Raw genomic sequence first — 21,914 nt, 5'->3', positions numbered from 1 at the left:
AGTCACCCTCAGGGCAAGGGACCTGAAAGCAGGCAACGAAATTTGGTTCCTCAGTGTTCCGCTCAACAGCTTCTTTTTCTTTTCAGCGCTCAAGTTGGTGGAGTTGCAATGCTGCATAAAGGCAAAAGGTGTCCTCTGCAGCTGCAAAATCTAAATTTGTGTCTGTTAGTATAAACTTCCTTGTCCGCAGAGCTTGAATTTAATCCGTTCTTCCACTTGAGTGTTTCCTAGGCCATAGCTTTTGCATGTGCTATTCTCTCCTTATTTGGAGCCCTTCTTAGAGGCTGACAACTGTAAGGTATCAACACAGCCTAGGACAAAAAATCCAAACTCCAGCTGAAGATTATTCTAACTCTTGATGTTTCTGGATTTGTGGGTGGGAATTTACAGAAATGTTTATTTAATTTTCTTTCTGGGTTTTTGTTTTTTTTTTTTCATAATTTTATTCTATTAGTCATGGCAGATTATTATGCTGGGAAGGCACTGGGGAAGGTTCTCTGAGACAACACTGAAATCTCAAAGGCCTTTGTGACTTCTTGGGCACGTGAAAGAGGAAGATCAGTGTACCTGCAACACATTGATTTCTTTCTCAGTCTTGAGTAGTAAGCGATTCAAACTAACAAATATTTATACTGACCCCTGGGTCACCAGGTTTGCTCTCCACACTAGCTTTTAAAGCTCCTGAAACAAGAGGCAGGTCTCCCAGTACACCTTTAGAGGTTTGTCTTTTTACAAATCACTACTGAATGTGTATACATTAATTTCTTCCTTTTGAGTGCTGTTAGGACTGTACTCATGTATTCATGTACTCTTTTTTAATAGTAAAGCTCGCTGTCAACACTTTTCTCATTAAATCATTGTGTGGGTTGTTGTTTTTCTGCACCAGTGCTTCCATTTCCTCACTGCAAGAATTGATACTCGTGTCTGTTGGCCGAGGAGACCTTGCAAGCTACTCACGGCCCATACCAAATGAAGAAAAATTTGTGTGTCTGTGCACGTGCACACGTGTCTATTTGCACTCAGGAAGGAAGACAATGGAAAGGGAAAAAGTTTGGTTTATATTTCCCATTTTGGCAGGGATTTGGACTTGGCAATGAAGATAATGTATGCAATTTACTGCTTTATACTATTATTAAAGACTTGTTGTCTGACCCTGTGTATTACAGTGACACTGTTTCCCAAAGCAGACAGCCCTGTTTGTGTCAACTGTCTCTCAAAAAGAGGAAGAGGCTGTGAGGAATTTTGACCTGACTTCTCAAAGGGGCTGGACTACCTTGGTCCTACACTCACTTGTTTTTTCCTTGCCCTAACTCAAATTGGGTTTGGGCCTTATTTATTAATATATTTCTCCCTCTTCCTTTCAAAACCAGAGTAGAAATTAGGAGCCTGTACACCCTTGGAACCATGGGACCCAAGAGCTTTAGCAGTTGTACTGATGCACGTGGAGATCAAGAGAAGGCTGAGAAAAGCAGTGGTTCTGTTTCCTCCTTTCCAATTTTATTCTTATTTTCTCCTCATAAATATTGTAGTGCAGCATCTTAACGAAAGTGCAGTGAGATTGCTGGAGTAAAAGAAGCTGTCTCTTTCCTTCTTGTACCTCCACTAGAAGACAAGTCAGTACAACGGGCTGGGACAGAGGGTGAGTCCAGCGTAGCCCAGCCAGCGAGCAGGGGCAGCTACAAGCCCCGCTCCCAGTGCTGCCCTTTCCACCCAGCAGTCACAGGGCTCAGCTCCTCTGCCAGCAGCTCCAGCTGGGATAAGACTTCCAGCACCTTCCCTGCACAAAAAGAGGAAGCACAGTCTGAGAAGTAGGGCTAGTGTGTGGGCAGCTTGCTGTACCTGTCTATATAATATGGGAGATGGGAAAGGTGGTGAGGCTTTGGGGGGATTGTTGTTGCATTTTAATTTTAAAAGCATGAGTGAATGCTTTGAATCCTGTGATAACTCTATAACAGAAACTCAATTTTGGCATTTTCTTGGGAATCGTTTGTCTTTGATTTTGAATATTCCCACCAGTTTTCTTGGGGGTATATAATAAATGAAGGACTGTCTGAAGGACCCTTATTTTGTGAATGAAATTCTGCGAATCTCGTTAAAAGAGGTCACCTTTCATTTAAATGAATGATCAATATGTTAAAGAAGTGCTGTTTGACCATCCAGTTGCCTAGTAAATGGGGAGATCTATCCCTGATAATCTCATCAGTGAGCTGGAGTAGGACCTTCCATCAATTTTCAACACAATTTCTTTCTTCTATATTACTTGTGTCAATTTTATTGCTACAAAGGACTATGAGGAAAACCAGGTTTAGAAGTCTATCTTAAATTGCAAAAAAACCCATGGAATTAGGATTAGGACTGAAACCCCATCCTTAATTTATTTCATCCTGCCTATATATTGCAGGTGTATGTCTGCACTTGAACATGCCATCACGCACAGACAAGAGGAGGAAGTTTAGGAGTGCTGTTTCAGCCCGTACTCTCAGTCACCTGGCTTTCGTGTATTTTGAAAACAGACCTGTGACATTATTTTAAAGATCTGTAAAGCAGTTTATGAATGACCTTTGAATAATATTATGTCTGGAGTGCCCCAGACAGTGAAGTCTGAAGAGCTATCCTGAAAGTGACGTTACATAGTGATATTGCAAGACTTTGTGCATAGAAGGACTTATATCCAACATCCCATCTTGGTTGTTTTTTTTTTAATTTTATAATAAAATAAAATAAAAAATATTTTATTTTATTATAAAATTTATTTTAATAAAATAATTTTTTTTTTAATAGATGTGAGACCGACCCACAGAATTCAGGAATGTGCTTCACTGGGCCATATTCAAGCAAAAAATATTTTTATAATAAAAATTAGAATGAACAAAATACTAACAGATTCATTTTGCATTTGCATTTTCCCAAGACAGGTAGGCTGAAATTTCAAAGACAGTCTTTGCTACCCACAACTATCCCATTTTGTAACTGGCTCCAAACTGCAAAGGTTAAAAACATGAACGCCTCCCTTGGCAGAATCCCGTCCCTCCTGCCTGTGTCCAGCAGCAGCAGCAGAACTCTGACTGGTTTGTTTCCTAAATTACTTCTATTTAATTGAGAAGCAGACAAAATCTTTCCATTTCAAAGGTAAGGCTACTTCAAACAGGCTTCACCTGTTCTGTTTTGTATGAACAGTTCCTCATGTCTTCAACTTCTCAGAAGAAAATTTTGGGAGCATGAGTAAGCAGAGCTGAGTCAGTCAGGTGGCACTGGGGGAAAGAAATCACACCCGGCCAGTGAGAGAGACTGACCCGCCTCGGATCTGGTACTGTGCTGGGAATAAAATGAGATTTTCTCCCCATGCAGTCAGTGCCATTTATCTCCATCTGCCATTCTCAGAGAGCATGGGAAGAGCCTGCCCTGCTGTCTCCACCCTATTTGTGTATGTACAGTAGCTATATTTCTCTATCTGTGTACCTGGCTGATGAACAGGATGCAGAAGTGCCTGTGAGCTATTCTGCTAAATTCGAGTTTTACTGAATTGGTTGAGCTTTTCTTTACTTATCTGTTACACTACCTGTGAAGACAGGTTTTCAAGGCAACCAGATGCCATTATGCTTCATATTGAATTGTCATTTAAGTATGAAGTACCTTGATATTTGTTCCCTTGTTTAATTGATCACTCCATTATTTTTTTTTTGTTGAGTGTCGTGACTATGGATTATAGTTTTGTTTTAAAGCCAGGAGACAGATGAATAGCAAGACTTCAGATAGGAGGAAAGCAGTTTGGAGTTCTACTTCTCTTAAAGAAATTTTCAAGTTACATAATTGGACCCACTGGCTGTCTGAGAATAGATTAGGCACAAGTAGGATTTGTTAAAACCGTACATTAAAGATACAAGAATGTCAGCCAGTTGTGAGGGTGAAGTACTCAGATATCCAGGAAGTCTCTGGAAACTGGAGGTTATGTATTGCTCCCATAAAGAGAGCATGTCAAAGCGAACAAGATTAATCAAATGCTTTTAGGTGTCATTGCCAATAGACTGTTATTGTTAACTAAGTAATGTTACTTGAATCTGTCTGCTGGTTCTCCCTACCTGTGTAAATCACTCCGATCCTTCTAAATGAGGCTGATTTAAAAGCAAAGCATTGTCATTGCCCTCATGTAAGAGATTACAGAGCAGACAGTGGGATCAGTTACATGTCTCAGTTTTTTGACTGTTTTCTATGAGAAAATGGTAAAGGAGGAAAGGGGCTTCTGATTTTTTGGGGGAGTGAAAAAGGGAGACTCTTCACTTATGCAAACAGGCTCACACTGTACATAGTTCCCTACAAATGTTTCCTCTTTTGGAAGTATGGTGTTAACTTCTAACAATGAATTATCATTTATGAATACTAAAAATTGATTAAAAAATCAGTTCACTTAAATTCAAAGATGACAAGCAGCCATTTTCTGAGGATGAGAAAAGAAAAATCTTTCATTTTAAACAATATTGTCCTTGCAGCACAGTACTTTATATCACATTATCATACCTCCAAACTTATAGGTTACATTGATCACATCTATCTAATCTGTAAATCAAACTCTAGTACCTTCTTTTTTGGCTTGCCTGTTTATTTTTCCTGTTGATAGATAGTTTTAGTTTGTAGAGAAACACTATTGCACTGTATTGCTGTTATGTGTTGGTACCAATTTCCATTCAAAGGCCAACTTTATTCTCAAACACTGTACAGTACACTGGAGTTGGATCTAAACTTCAACACATTTTTCTTACAGGTAAAGACAATTAAAACCCCTAAGATATCTTCAGAAAAATGTGATTAAGAAGCAATTACTGGTTGGTAGGGGTTTTTTTTTTCTGGATAATTTTGGTGGCTTTTCTTTCCTTGGAACTAATTACAAGATTCATGGGAGCTTGAGTCCCTATTTTCTGGGCTGTTGGTAGCATCACAGGGTGGATTGGCACTGGTGCTGAGTTGCATCTGCTCTGGTTCACCTTCCTCTGTTGAAGAATTGAGTAATACTGGCTTCAAATGGGTGAAAGTAAGTCAGTCAATAAGGTTCTGTAAAAGGCAAACAAGCTGACCGGCTGTGAGGAAATTTGGGGGAGCAAAGTTTCAAGAACTCATGTTAGTGGGGAGGAAAAACCAAACTATTTAGATTCCCCTAAACCCTATAGCTCCTCCTCCATACATGTGGATTATGAGGGGCATAGAGGAGGTCTGCAGTGACCTGTGTAGCTCTGGGATATGCCACAGAAACAACCTGAGGGGACTTTGAGAGCAGATCCAGGGAAAGTGATCGCAGAACATGGAGGGGAGTAGGATCATTAGGGGAAATGTGACTGGGCTGAGTCCTGGTGTAGAAGTTTGTCACGATGCCCTCAAAGGTGTAGCCAAGTGAGATTGTCCTGGAAAGATCGGGTCATCTCCACGATAGAGCTGTGTTCAAGGGAGGCAACAGGAGACCAGGGTAGCTGAGATGAGGACAAGGTCTGGAGTTCATGTTAATCTAGCGCATGCATGCAACCATTACAAACCGGCAAACTGTGTAAAATATGTTGTCCAATCATGTTGTAACTACACCTTTCTTGCTGAATGAGGCTTATCCTGTGGTTTGACTCTGACCTGAATTCCTTTTCTTACATGCCGCAGCTACTTTCTAGGCACAGCCAGCCAGAGCCCTGTACCGCTTCCATAACTTCAGCTGTTCAACTGCCAAAGCTGTGTGGGCAAAAATTTACACAGAAATGATGAGATGTGTACGCCTACACTAATATAGTTGGAAACTCTATGTGTCGGGGAAGATGAATTAGACAAGAATGGTGGGAGAAGTGCTATTGGTTTCAGTGTAAATGCCTGCCTCTCCTCCCTTCATCTGTTTTCCATCAGATGGAAATGAATGAATGGAAATAAATGAAACAAATGACTGCTGTCATTTGCTCCTTTAAAAGGTAAAAAAATGTTTCATACTTTTGTTACTTATTTTTAGGCTCTTCATTCGATTAAAAAAGAAATCTTATTTCTAGACAAGTATTCTAGGGAATGGGAACTTGCCAAAAAGAAGGGTCTGTTCTCACCTCACTTGCAACACTTGATGGGTCCAATATAGTAAAATACCTTTTTGCAAAGCTTTACAATGTTCTCCATTTCTCAAGACCTGCTACTCCAGAGGTGTTTGCTGGCTGGCCTGAGCATACCTGTTTGACAAGCATGCAGATATCTGAAACCTGCAAAGATATTTTTCTGTACTTTGGGCATAATAGGTGATCAAAGAAATGAATGAAATATGGAAGTTTTATACTAATGAACCATATACTTGTGGGAATTGGCTGCAAAGCTCCTGTTGACTTCAGAGGGGCCAGGGTTTCACTAATGTTAAGGGGTTTGTGTGGCTGGGACCTTGGGACTGTGTTGTTAGAATGTGCTTAAAGAAGATTATAGCATGCTTTTGTTTGACAAACCCTAAATTTAGCATACAGAACAAATATCTCTAAAGACATCTTTTTAAAGCCAGCTAACAATAACTTCTGTTTCTGGTGACAGACATCTCTTATCTGCTCTACAAAGATGAGAAGGCAGCTTGTCAGAAATGTAGGCAGGATGGAAATCCCTGTACTTTTTTAAAATCTTAAGGTTTTAGAGTCTCACAGACAACTGTCATGCATCCTTTAGATTCTAAAAGTTCTTGAAGAAATGCTAGACAAAAGAGTTCTCTTACGAGTAGTAAATGAGTTTCTCCACTAATTAGATTAAATTGAGAAATATTTGCTGAACTTGATACTAAGGCAATACAAAAAACCCATATTGTTTTAAATATAAGCAATGTTTAGGAATATTCTGTATTATATTTGTTGATCAAAACCATTGTTAATTATAAAATACCTTAACAAGAGAGATTTTTCTTTAAAATCTTTCAAAGCAAAAAAGCACAGCATGCAGGATATTTCCTAGCTGTTAATAAGCACCTAAGGTTAATCCCAAGGGTATCAGCTTCTCTCAGTCACTTACTAATGTCCAGGAAATATCCTTTTGCCTGCTTATTACTGCTTCAATTAATGTTTGGTGCACTCAGTTTCAAGTATCATATTATTCCCTGGCAGACAGAGCAAAAACTGACAAAGGAATGCCAATAGCCAGCTGTAAGCTTCATGCTACTGCCAAAACATCTCATTTCAGGGTAGACTTTTCAATTAAAACCTAGCTATAAAAAGAAGGTGAATTTTTATTGAGACCTAGAAGTGTATTTTATGTCTTTTGGGAGGTTTGTTTATTTAGGGGTTTTGTGCTGAACATCCTGGTGGGCTTGGTTTTCTAAAACAGTTTATGTAGGAGTTCCAAGCTCTTTTGATGCCCTTGCTATTTTGTATATCCATTAAGAAAATGTGTAAAAGTGTGTGTTTTTAGGTAAGAAACACTAAATGTGGGGGTTTTTTCATGCCTTCTCAGAAAAATTAGTCCATAAGAAATCAGAAATCCTACCTAGCAAACTGTTGAGACACAATTTATACATGCAAGAGATGATGCACAACCCTGTGTTACTTAAGGAATAATTTTTTACTTAAGAAAAGCCTGTAGAAAATCATAACATCAATCTAAGGGTGTGTAGTACTCACTGTAAAGATGTGTGGATCCAGTCAGGCATACGAGCGCTACAATTTCTTTACTGAACAATTTCTTGTTTGTTTTCTGGTTGGGGGGTGTGTGTTTTCATTTTCTTTTTCGACTGTGTGACTAGCCAAAATATTTGGCTATATTTATGGGGGAAAAAAGGACCATGAAACATGCATTTAAGATCAAGGAATTCAGGCCCATATCTTGGAAGGCAGGCAGACCTAGAGCATAACTCAGTGTGAGTTTTCAAGTGTTGTTAAGAAGGTTAATGCAAATGTTGGATGTATAACCAGGACAGTAATTAAGAGAAGTAGGAGGATGATCCCATCTTTTTGTGGCTTTGGTAACGGCAAGCACAGATACTGGGAGTGCAGATTTCTAGTATTTATCATAACAAGAAAGACATTAAATTTAGAGACAGTTTAGAAAACAGGGAATGTAAAGGCTTTGAGAAAATGCCATGCTGTGGCATACTTCTAATAAACTTTATCATGCTCTTAACATTAACTAAATAGAATTAGAAATATGTAAGTACATATACAGTACAGTATGAGAACTTTTGGCCACATAACCTCTGAGTGGTTGTTATAATCAAAGATTTAAATAATTGCCAGATGAACCAATTCAAAATAGCTTGCATCTTGGCTTATCAAAGCACATAACTTAATAAACTCGTCTACCTGTTGTGAAACTCAGCACTGTAAATGGAGAATAACCGATACTTTGCAAATATATGATATGATGAGGGCTTGTATACATGCTGCAGCCTGAAATGAATTGCTCCCCTTGTTCAGTGTTTCCAAACACACTATTAGAGTGGGGAAAGAAGAAGTTTTGATGAGGGAGTTATTTCAGAGTGTTGGGGGGGATTGTTTTTTTAAATAAAGGACTTCAATGTTTGCAATGGAAGACTTAACAATAGTCTCTTTGTGGTGGGCTCTTTGTGACAATGTGATTATACTGTGATCAAAAACCTCCCTTTCTGCCTTCAAAGCAGCTACAAATTATAGAAGGTTTTGCTGTAAAGCCTCTTCTTCTCAAGAGCTATAAGCTTTAAAGAAAGAAAAAAAAAACCCAACAAAAACCAAAGAAATTATATAGTTTAGATCCAGAGCTTGTTTCCTTTCTTTTTTAGCCTCTGGTCTTTCAAACTCAGAGCAAGGAGGCAGTTTCATGTATGTGATGACTCCATTGACCTCAGCTGTTGGGGGGGCTGGGCAGCACCTTCCCCAGGTGTTGTTGGAGGCTGGTGCCAGTCAGGGCAGCTGAGCAACACCTGGGTCTCCTCCTCGGGCCTTAGCACAGCACTTTGCAGAGGTCACGGTTTAGTAGATAAGGCTAACTTGAGGGTGTGGAACTTTTAAAAGACTACTGGCAAGTCTGTGAAAATGAGTATTTGTTGCCAGTTGTAGAGGTAGGCAGCTCTTTTTTTCCTATGGGTTTGAATTATTTTAGTAAGTTTTCTCTCATATTTTTTTTGCATTTCTAAACTTGGGAAGGTTTGTCTTACTGATAACCCAAACTGAATATCTCTCAAAATAGTCTTAAAAATTTTGTTCCTTGCTTAGTTTCTGTTTCATATTATGAATAGGTTTTGTCTGTTTTCTGGTTGGGGGTGTGTTTTCATTTTCTTTTTAGACTAAGTGACTAGCCAAAATATTTGTGACTCTACTGAGAAATACTAGGCGACACAGATGATGTAATGCTGTTCTGTCAAGGAAGAAAACAAGAAAAAAGCTCTGTAGCATTCTATTTCTTCAGAGATTGTTTTTCTGATACAAAAGCCAAGTTTGTTTTAGCTAGGGCTTCTACCATGTCGTGCTTATGTTCCTAGCTAAAACCTGCTGTGATAATGGCACAGTGCAGGGTATTCTTTTGGCATGTGCTGCAAAGCAGCAACTTCCTAGGTGCTGAACCCTTAGATGACACCATGAGAGATCCCATTTCTGACCTTGGGAAAAGCTCACTGCTGTTCTGAAACAGTTAGAGTTGTGGTGTTTGTAGATGGAGAGCAATGGTCTCCTGTGTCAGTACCACTGAGGTTCCTTGTGTGCCCTGGGGAATGCAGCATGAACAGTTGAATCTAAAATGCCATGTGATGTTCGAACTTGCTTTGAACTAGTGCAGCCACAGTCTGATTTTATATCGCCAAATAAATCAGCATAGCTGTTGTCTCTCACTGATTAAGCTATTATCAGGGTTAAAGCAGTATTTATATTTTGCAGTTATGGTGAGTAAGCTGATATATTACTTTTTAGACAAAATGTACAATTACTTAGTGACTACTTAAAGCTGATGCTTTAAAACTGTGGTTTTTTCAAAGACTTAAGCTGTAAATGACAACTTTTTTCAAACTTTGTTATTGTGTGAGTGGGGGAATTGCTTCTGATTGGCCATAGTGACTGATTATACAAATAAATACCAGTTGTCTGAGTCAGAGTGCCTGCTGCTGTGTGAGGCTGGTTAAAGGAGAGAAACAGTAGGATATGTTCTAAGTTTGTTTACAGTTTGGTGCAGTGATAGTACTTTATACCTCCTGACAGTCTCTTACCCGTTTGTGTTAACCTTGCTATTATATACCAGGTGCCTTGTGTTTGCTGCTGGACCTGTGCACAGCCAGTTCTGCTTCAGCCCCTGATTGCTTAATGTGTTTAAACTGCCTGTGGGCCCCTGGAATGTGTTGTGGACCTTGCAAGTTGCTATCAAGTATGGTCCATAAACTCATTATCCCTATCCAAATAAGTGGTTTCTGAAGATGTATTATGATTGTTTCGGTCTGACACTGTACTTAAACAGTTTCTTTACTGAGGTATGCAATCAATAAACAGAGAAGAGAGCTCGGTAGTATAGAATGAAGTAAAGAGCACTAGTAGTGTCAATAGCCAAATCTTATTAGGTTGTTATAAATTTGCTATGTTGTATAATGTTGGTATTTGTCTTTCTCTTTACACTGGTGATGTAAAGTATTGTATTAGTGAATGCTCTTAATCTTAAACTTCATAGATCCTCCATTGAACTGTACCAGTTAGCCTTGAAAAAGTATTCCAAATTTAAAATAAACTCTCCAGTTGGAACAAAAGTGTTCTTGTTGCTGCTAGAGCTACTGTGAACTTCCTGGCTGTTATCAGATTACACCCTATTTGCATCCTTAGCTGCTGCAAAGTGGTGTTAATGAGGATTTTAATATTAGCCCAGCAGATTTTCAGATCTCTTACTTTAGTAAAAAGCTCAGAGGAGCACCTGACTCTTAAGCACTGTCTGCAGTTCCTAGCATGAGAACTGTCATTTGATGTTTAGAGATTTGTATTTCCTAATACTTACCAGCTTCAATGCAATGTGGCAGAATAATAGAATATGATTCTTTAACAGTTCATCTCAGACTTTTCTAATATTTTTATAGTTTGACTTGAACAGTTATAACTTTACAGAGTTCTGATAAGATATACAAAAATCTAGAGGTAGCTTTCACTGCAGTTTTCCACATGGATGTATTCAACGTAAAGTGCTTCTGTTGGCTTGCAGACTATAGAACTATCAAACTTGAAAAATCTCACATTTGAGATTGTTTTTAAAGATTAGGAAGAGAAGGAGTTGTTCAGAAGGAAGGGGTTGATACCTTTGCACAGTGTTGGATTCTGAGTGTGTATTTGAGACATCCTGGAGAGACAAAACACAACATCCATGTTAGGAAAATGAACTGCCAAATGTGAATCTCAGATGTATTGCTGAAATATATTAAAAGTCAATCAATCAGGAGCACTTGTAAAGGTTGTTATCTTTATTCTTTAATTTTTTTGGAGACCAAACTGGCAATAAGAGTTAGATTTAATATAGTGCTGTCTAGACATATACAGTGTTGAGGTACTAATGGTAAGCATAAGTTGTTATTGCTCTATTGATGGTGTTGACTTCTGGACAGAGGACTTGAAATAAGGTAGGACTGTTATGGGAGGCTCATACAATGCCTGTAGCATCTGATTAATCTCTTGCTTTATTATTGACTCACTATATATAATCAATATATGCATAGTGACTACTGTATAAAGTCAATGATTTGACTATCTAGCAATATAATACTGGAGGGATGGGTTGATAGATCTCCTAACTTAGCTGGGGGCTTAGCTTTTTGCTTTCCATGCATGGCTGGGGATCATGGGAGAAGAATTCTGACAGTTTTGTGCATAATGTCTTATATGTGATGCTTTGATCAATGAGTGGTGGTGACCCCGCCTAAGCAGAAATGCTTAAAAGAGGTTTCTTGCTTCAGTGAGAAATCTTTCTCTCTCTCTCTTTTTAAAAATCTAGCTTTGTATTTGTTTAATCTTACTGTGAATAGTCTTCCTTTTTACAAAGTTGCCTAGCCTTTACTTACATTGTGCCAGTTCTTGGTAACAGAAGAATAATTGTTTAAAATAAGCATGCATGTGAAGTCAGATGTACTCATTAAAAGGCAAAAGTGATTCTCTTCTTGGAGGTGCAGGGTGGAAAAACAAGCAAAATGAGATGCAGCATTAGTTATTTCTTCTGCCTGTGCTCTCACTGAGCAGCATCCTTCTAGTCATGTTTGCAACATCTGTACTGTACCTTGGAATGTGAAACAGCTAATTTTGGTGCATGTGCAGAGCACATGTACATCCTACTGTGGACATTCATGTCAACAAATATTTATTCTGTATATGGGTTTTTTTGTAGATTTTATAGGTTTGGTCTTCTAAAAGAGTTAAGTCAGAAACTATTTTCTCAAAGTTGGGGCATGGAAAAAGTGAACCTTTCAAGTCTCTTGCTGTTTCTCTGCAACAATCTGATGACCAGAGTAGGAAAGAAACTGCATGCTGAGATGTCAGAAGGGGAAAAGCTTAAAATATGTGATGTTGTCTTAAGGGTAACCTGAGGTTGTCCAAGGGAGTGGATTCACCTGATCTAGTCTAGATATTAACCTGGGATGTGGGAGACCCATGTTCAAGTGCTCACCTATGCCTTTTGCCCCAGGCTGCCTGGGAGATGTGTGCCACAGATTTTCTTTCCGGCACCAATGTCCCATGTAGCTGTGCTGCCTGGACCCCAGGCTTGGATCTGTCTGCCAAGTCCTGCCTTCAGTCAGCTGATTCCACTGGTTTAATGAGTGGTCTCTGCCTGGTAAGTATCTACTTCATACCTCTGAAGTAGATGTCTGTGTTGAAAAGCTGGTTTTCCTATCAAATCAGTGCTTCCATTTGGAAGAAAACTTTTTTGTCAAAAAAGAAAACAAGCAAAACCTCCAGGTGTACCCTGGTCTACTTACTTACTTGACACATAAACCCTGGAAAGTGGTATTACTGCTTTCATTCTCCTCCCCTCTGGGCTGTTTTGAGTAGCATGGTAATATTACAAGCACCTACATTTGGTCTCTTTTGTCCTATGAATCTAATAACTTCCTCATTTAACATAAATAAAAACAATGAAGTAAGAAGACGAATTCTAGAATCTTTTAAAGATTGCATATGAGTAGAGGTATCTTGTGGTGGCGAAAAAGGGGATTATTTTTCAAATAGCATCAACAGTAGAGTATTCTTCTGCTTTACAGGGAAGCTAAACAAGTAGGAACTATTTCTCACCTCACAGAATAGGAATTTTGGAAAAGCACTGCTGTGATCTGGCAATGTGCTTTTGCTTTAATTTTTTTTTAAGAAACACAAGAATCTTTGTCCCAAGGATATGGATCAGATCCCCTGAATATTGGAGTGTGCATATGAGTCCCTAGAGCAGAATGGCATCACTGACTAGGAGCTAACTAAATCCTCTTTATATTTAACATACAACAGCTAGAATTTGAACTTAGATCCTCTGATATCTATGTCAGAGGAGATGGTGCAGATAAGATGGGTAGCATCTGGTTTCATAGGTCTTAAGCAGACATATCACTGCATCGTTGTAGCAGCACATCACATGCCAAAAATCCACAGTATGTTGTTTGTATAAATCTGTGTGGAAAAACTGATACAAAAACAGGACAACTTCAAGTCCATTCCTAGTAGAATATTGAAATGCTGATTTTTGGCTTCAGAACAATTGAATAGTTCCTACCGGGCTGGGAAATCTTCAGGGATAGATTCAGCTCAGATTGCTAAGTTTGGGCTACACTTAAAAGAATAATAATTGTGTTTTACATAACAGTATAGAGTGAAAGTAGTGGCTCTTACAAATAAAATGGGATTAATTTCAGTTTCCTAGGACTTCTGACCGATCCCACTGTTCTTCCTTCTTTTGTCTGTTATCTTCTTTTGATCCATCAGTCATCAAATATTACAAAATCATGCCATTTTCTCCTTTAAAATATGAGAAATGACAAATTCTTAGAGCCTCCCAACTGCTTTTGGTTTTGTAAATATAGGGAGCAGGTCTCCAGAGTGGCAGTAGCTTCTAACAATTGTAGGTGAGCAAAGAGTTATCAAATTATACTCTGCTAAAGAATGGATCTAAAAATTTTGCAGACTTGATGAAAACAAAAACCAGTTGATAAAATGGGCCAAATTGCCATGGAAGACCAAATTTATGTAATCTGTCCTGCAAAGATAAGAAGAAAATATCTGGCATATCAGCCATTTTAATTTCATGGGAAATAGAATTTACAGTGACAAAATCTGGAAAGATGTGTCAATACCTTGTAACTTTTTTGTATTTGATTTTTTTAAAAAACCTTTCATCCATAAATAGTTAATGGATATGATTTATTTCTGTATTGTGGTAAAATACATGACATTTGCTTTAGCTTAAGGTTTCTTTAACTTCCTTTGACTGACTTGTTTATCTTTCATATCTACCAACTTTCACAGGTGGTGAGATGCAGTCTAAAATTGCATAGTTTCTCTTCCACTAGGGTGACAGCTAGAGGAGCCCACACCTCTTGAATAAACCTCTACAGTGAACAGTGGCTCACAAATGTGCTCCTGTTCTACCCCACAAACTTTTTGCGTCTGCTCCATACAGAGGTGAACAGGCAGCTCCTCTGTGTGCATGAAAGAGTTAAAGCTTTCTAGCCGTTTCTCCTGTCAGAGTAGTTTTGCCTGGAGTGGTGGGCTGCTTGCATGAAAGGCTGGCTAGTCTACCTGAGCAGATCTCTCAGGGCAGCTATTAATTCTGTAATCCTCTCTGATGTTGGTAGTGCTCATGTGAACAACCTTGTTGACCTTTTCCTATTCTAAAGAGTACTAAGAGGTATTAAGAAGAAAAGGACTAGCCTATTCATTTCAAAGAACCCAATGCATGGTTTGGGATTTACTTGTTTAAGACGGAAGGAAGATTATAGGCAGTAGAGTATTAGATAAATCAGTAACCTGACCTACCTGAGCGGAAGTTTGTCTGTGTGTCTTCTATAAAATCAGGAAATGTCACAGAGGGAACACCTGCAGCACGAAGGAGGGAAGGAAACCTGTGCCGTGCATTCAGTAAACATGCCTGGGTAGCTGCTTGGCCACCAGAAATCAAACACAGATGAAGTGTGTGTACACTGAAAAGTTTTTGAAACTTGAGTGAGAAGAATAAAAGGCTACTTTCTGGTTTTATACCTCTTCAAAGGTGCACATAACCATTGGGGTCTCGCTGCATTTGTATATAAGTACAGTTTTAAAAGACGGACATTGTAAACTTCTCAGACTGTCGCATGTATTTATAGAAATATAAATGTATGAAATAGCAGTGTCTAGCCTCTCTTAATTGAGATGCAAGGCAATACCTGTTTCTGCTCTGGACTATCATGTGGTTAGAGAATTTATCCCTGACCTTATTTTCACAGATAGTCACTGTATATGCTCATTGTTTTCTAACTACGTTAAACTGATTTGGAAAGCACATTGGTTCAAAATATGCCTGTCCCAATACAGCTCTCTAGTTCTACCTTTGTGTTCTGCAGAAATGATTGTGAGGTCCGTGACACGTTAACTTTCTCTTAGAGAAGAGGAAGGGTTGGTTTTCTTGTTGTTACATGCCTGTTCTAGTCAGGCAGTCTGGGAATGCGTTTAAAGGCAAATGCTGCTGCACTCCACGTACAAGGCTGAACTGTTGTTGTGTGTGCAGGAGCACATAGTTTTAGGTGACTGCCTTTCCCCTTCATTCTGAAGAACTTGCCTCTGGTGGGGGGGGATTGGGTAGAATTGCCCCAGGGTGTATCTGGAACTAGATACCAAAGACAGCTTGTTTCCCCCTTTCCTTGTGGTAGAATACCATTTTGCCTGGGCAGAATGCTTTGAATCTGATGCTAATGTTTAAGTAAGAAAGAAGTTGGTCTTTTCAAAATCTGTAACTGTTTGCAAGCCTTGTCAATGTCCCCCAGAATGCTACTGCAAATTAGCAATGGGACAGCAAAGCCATGAATTTAGGAGCCTTGTGCACGGGGGAGCTTCCTTGATGTTTGTATGTGTCACTGCCCAATTGCTCCACCCTGTCAGTCAAACTCAATGAAGCCACTGGCTCCATCGTAGGGGAGAGTTATGGTATGAAATGCCTATTGGAGCGTTCCATGGGGAGCTCCTGGACTTCATTTGTGCTCTGCAGCTGCAAGACGGAGAGGGTATAAAGAGGTCCTGAGGATGGCAGCTGCAGCATCGGGTTTTTTTCTGTTTAAATGGAATAGACCTTTTTAAAAATTAAAGAGTATTCAATCACTTTCAATATCAAATTGCTACCTGTTTTTTTAATTACATCTGACTAAGAACTAACCAGTCTGTGAGGAAAAGAATATTATAGATGGACTACTTAGTGTTTATATTTTCGATGTTAATGTAGAAGGAAGAACCTTTATGTAGCTTTAGCTGGTCATACAGTTTGCTTAGGAAACTTCATCACAGTGTATGTGATAGTTTTGTAATAATTACAAAGTTCTTTAATAGTAATTGTATTTTTACAATAATATGCAAAATTGTTATGCAAACATTGTGAAGCCATTGTGTGCACTTGTACAATATTGGAAGATTCTTAATTCTAAGTGAAGACTGACAATTCAATTTACTTAAACTTCAGAGGGAGCTCTCTTAGCTTAGACATGGATTTAAGTACCTTATGTTCTCATAGTAATACTGTGATCTAACCCTAAAATAATTTTACATAAAAAGCTTCTAATTAGTGCATTGGTTTACTTTCATTTATCATATCTGTTCATCCAGAATGCAAGGAGCCCTGTGCTTTAATGTGAAGTATGTAAATCATCATTTCAACTGACTGGGGTGAGGGGTGTTGCATGAATGATCATTCTGGATCCCGTGACATCCTTCTTGATTTACAGTGGGGAGGGGAAGGAAGAATGAACAAGTGTGCAAGGTCCCAATACCCCTCAATATGAGGCTGATTTGGAGTCAACGATGTTAGTCTTAAGGTTATTCCTATTGCAATTTAAATAGTCTCTTGAATACTTTTGTTTACCTCTGATTATTTAAAAAGTGAGGAGTCATTATACTGATACAACAAAACACTCAAGCATCAGCTGAATCTTCACTTGTGGAATGCTTACTTATTTGAAGTGAAACATAAAACTTTACTAGTTAAACACTGCACAAATTAACTTGATCTTTTCTAGGTTTTTTGCTATAAGTAGATTTCTACTTACTGAGGATATTCTTAGCATTCCACTTAGACATTAGAGGTAGCCTACTGACCCAGATCTCTCTCTCAAAAAGGTGCAGAAGTGGATAGCTCTGGGTTCATGCTAAAGTTCCTAAGAATCACCAGCTATTCCTCCTTATGCTGACAAGACTTCAGCCAGTGCAGAAATCAAATGGAAATTCATTAGGAACTGTGAAAGGGCTTTTACACACACTTTTTTTTTAAAAACCCTCAAAAGTATACGCTTTATATGGGAAGTTGCAGCAGATCATCTTCTGACTGTGTGGCTGTTCATCTATACAGCCAGATCAGCCAGATTCTAGGGGCTGATTTATCTCCAGGCCTTGTTCTCTGCTGGATGGTTATGTACCCTGAATTTAGGGAAGGGTCTTCAGTGATGCTTTCTACTCCAAAAGTTACTGCTCTGCTTTTTTTTTTTTTTGACTTGTATGAGTATTTCTAAATTTCTTTAGAACACAACAGAAGAAAGGATTACAGTAGTGCAATTTTCTTAGCCTGGAACTGAGGTTTATAACCTGGTTCTAGTTCTTGAGTTCTTAAGGACTACAGTGTTGCCATCCCCAAAGTTCTATAAAGCTGCTGAGTTTTTTAGAAACCAAATTTGTACATACATACACACTCACGTTTATCTATACACACACAGACAGCTGGTCAGGACAACAGTTCCCAGTAGAGAGCACTGCAGAATGTACGACAGCAGAATTTCAACATCTTATTTTACCAGAACAGGTACATATATTTCATAGTATGAGATCTTGCAGATCCACTCTATTTTCTTCTAGAGTACTTGGTTCCCTGTGTGCTGTAAAGTGCAGTAAGTTTGCTGCCTGAAAGTGCAGGTACAAGTGTGCTCTCATTTATTCATCTATGGCATGATACAGTATAGCTTAATATCTTCTGAAGACAAATGTGACAGTGTTGGAACTACTTTTTTTGAGGGGGGGCAAAGCCCGTACGAAATTCAAAGGCAGCATGCAGATAATGTCAGTATGCCTGCAGAAACCCTGGTTGTGCAGTGCCAGGGACTGGTGTACTACTTGCAGCCTCTAAACAGGGGTGTTGGCACCTCATGTGCAGGCAGAAGGCAGATCACACAGCAAAAACTCTCATAAGATATGGGGCAGGGTCCTGACGCTTCCAAACCAGGGCATCTCATCTGCATAAGGGAGCCCTTGCTGACTTCTGTACTACCATGGAATTAAGATCTAATTGCTTCCAAGGTGAGGAACAGATGTCTAATTTGGTCGTTGCTGCATCTCATACTGCCATTCAAAAATGAAACATATATTAAAAGAAAACCAAAGCAGATGTAGTTATGCACTTAGTGAAATGATTACGTTCATTAGTTTAATTCAATAAATTACTTTTAGGCCTTTTTTAGATTCATTCATGTTTTCCGATTTGAATAACTTTAAGAGTCCCTTCCCTCCAACATATCCATCAATCCAAGAAAACACTTCCTCTTACCTCACTTCAAGATGCGATATACAAAAAGATGGACTAACACTAGTAGCTGAGTAATTTCTTTTTCTTTTTTTTAAACTTGAAACCAAACTAGATGTTTCAAACCACTGAAGACCATTCCAAAACAATGAAGGATCCAATCAGTAAGACTGGAGACTTAAACTGGAGTAAGCTGAAGCCATACAACCAATAGTGAATTCAGAGACAGGTGGGCAACGAATTCCAAGGTAAGCAAAAATATCAATCTATTGTTGTATCTCTGTATTTTTCCACACACTTAACTGATGCTTGTTAAGAATTGCTTATAATGCTCATTGTTAAGTATGAGAAATAACCATCAGAAAGAGTTTTTGGAAGACATACTGTTTGTTTTTAAAGTGCTCACACCTCACTTATGTAGCATATATTATCTCAAACATCTTTCTAGTTTCAATTTTATGTGTATTTGTGTGACTGAAAAAGGATCTTGGTGCAATTATTAAGTCTAGTTCTCTGGAAAGTCTGCTGTTTTGGACTGGAAGTCATAATTTCCATGGTAATTGGCTCTGAAACCTTAACTCTCAACACATCGGAGGTTTGCTACCGTGAACTGTCAGATTGGCTCAACCTACTTGGTTAGTAGGGGTCAACATGTGCATCAGTGCTTGTATATCCAAAATTACAGTTGTGTGATTTTTTTTTTTTTATTTATTTTTTAAGGAAAATTTTGATTCAGAAGGGAACAGTTGCAAGGAGTTCCTTAACTCTACTTTTTTAAACACAATTTGTCAGTGTAACACTTAAACTAAGATATACTATTTTTAATGGAACAGGTGGAGATTTTCCAGCTTAATGAACCCTCCAAGCAGCTGTTTCTGCTTTCCTTTTTTTTTTTCTTTTTTTTTTAAAAAAATGACACAGCCTTAGAACTTAAGGACCTAGTGTGTATGTTGGGCTGCAAGGTTTGGACTGTCTCCTAGCTATGAATGCCTTATGCTCTTATGTGAAAGTAGAGCGGAAATGCTCTTGAGCCTAATTTGGGATCAGGAGTATTAATAAAAGATGTAGAGCATAGAGGAAAAAATGGGCAACTTTTTTTTAGTTGTAGTTATGCTACTGTAACACTGGACTAACATGATGATAAATCAAGATTTCTAGAATCTTTCACTGATATCAAGCATCCATGTTTTTTGACTGTCTGATCTCTACCATTAGTCATAACTTGCTTTAATATTGAAATACAGTGTTTGTTTTCTTTTTTAACTGGAATATGACTGTAGGAAGGAAGACACTTGACTATGAGGCACAATGAAGCCACTTGAGCAAGTCTTTGTCTGTCTTTAATAATTCTTTGAACTTGATTCTAAATATCTTCTATAACTACCATTGATCCAAAACCCATCAAAGTCAACAGAAAGGTGACTGCAGGACTCAGAGGGCTTTGAATCAGGTCGTAAGAGCTGGAAAAACAAATATTCCTTTTCTGCAAAAAGCATTTCCAACAACTTTAACATGTAATATGAGCACTTATTTCTACATGCTTATAGGTCTGGGCTTCAGTGACATAAAGATGAAATATTTTCAAAGCTAGTGAAAACAGAAAGAGGAGAAAATGACTCTTATGCTGTGCACAAAGTCAAGAATAGGTATGAGCAAGGCAGTCAGAACCACTGCATATAGTTTGGATTTAGTTTGTCAACGCTTTATTGTCAGGTTTCCATAACTTCATAATACATAATCCACTTTTTCAATGTGCATTCATGTTTCTGATAAATTATACTACCTCACAACAAACTGAAAGATAGAAGTAGGTTGAGCACAAATACATGGGAAACCAATTCCTCAGTTTCTCCTGCCCAACACTCTTGTGTTCAATTACAATTTTTATCTCATTTCTCATTCCATTTATTTTAATGGGAAAATTTGTCTTACCTTCCAGGAAACTTGATGGCAACAACATACAGTCATTGAGTTTTACAAGGACCTTGTGTTCTGGCACTGTTCCTTATAGAACAAACGCCTAGATTTGACTAAGGATGGAAAAAGTGCAAATTTTGTGAACTTTGCATGTTTGTGTATATATGTAGATGTACGCACAGGTTTCACTTGGGGTATTTGTTCCACTGTTCTACCAAAGAACGGAATTTGGCATATTGTCTTTGAATCTATCAAGAACAGAAAACCCCTTTCTATCTGTGATTATTCAGCAACATCTTTGTTACTGATTAGTCCAGTTATATTTGCTCAGAAATATCCCACTGGCTTAAGGAAAATAAGCTGGATATATTTGTGTTCCTGAAAGGACAAGTCCCAGTAAAAGCTCGTTAGTGTCAACCATGCCAGGGGCTCAGTCCTCACTCCAGAGAACACTTTCATGGAGTACAGAACTGTTGTCTGGTGTACATGGAAACTCATGTATGAGAAAGTTCTTATACTTAAAAAAAAAAAGTGCCATTGATAACTAATAGCAGATGATTGTATAAACCTTGTACTAAACCAGAGCAGTGTACTTGGTCTCCCTAGGCACTTTATTTTTAAATATGTGTTGCTATTGATAAAGATGTCAGAACACACCTAAGAATGAAAAGCCCAATCCTATTTTATGGTAGTTAAGCAATGTAGTAGTGCGGTAGTTAAGCTTATGGGTAAGCAATTAATTTTCATGCACAGTGGGACTCGGTAAATTGCTGATATTTTCCTGAAGAATTAGGAAAAAAATCATGAACAGTAAATAAAGCTTTAAGCAACTTGTTCCTTTAATGAAACAGTAGGCTAAATGTCCAAAATATTAAAAAGTGCAGTAGTAATACCAACAGAAACCTTTTTTTAAAATCCAATAGCATTTTTATCTGCTGTCCTCAGCCAAGAGCCTAAGCAAGGACTGAGCAAGTGAAACTGGGCAGGAACGGTCCCCAGTAAAGGGGAAGCTGCCGAGGCTGCTTTCGTTTGTCTGGCTGGGGGAAGTCGCTTAGCAGTAAGCAAACTTCCTAAAGTCAGCGTGGTTTGCCGATATCCTCCTTTCCCACCCCCTTTTACTGTCTGCACCTAGCACGAGCTGTATGCCAAGTTTGGGGGTGAAGGGGAGGAAACTTCGTGATGAAATATCAACAGCCCCTTCTAGAGCACGAAGGGGGATGGTCGTGTTGGCTTTGTTCGCCTGCATCTGCTCTTCCCACTGAATTCGCTTCCCCCCCTCCTCGAGAGAGGAGGACATTTATGTCGGGTTTTCAGTCGGGCAGGCACCGGCCGGGAGCCCCTAGGGGCTGCCCTGCCCCGGCAGC

The sequence above is a fragment of the Strix aluco genome, chromosome 4, assembly GCF_031877795.1.
Source record: "Strix aluco isolate bStrAlu1 chromosome 4, bStrAlu1.hap1, whole genome shotgun sequence".
Taxonomy (NCBI): domain Eukaryota; kingdom Metazoa; phylum Chordata; class Aves; order Strigiformes; family Strigidae; genus Strix; species Strix aluco.
Note: the sequence above shows the minus strand (reverse complement) of the source record.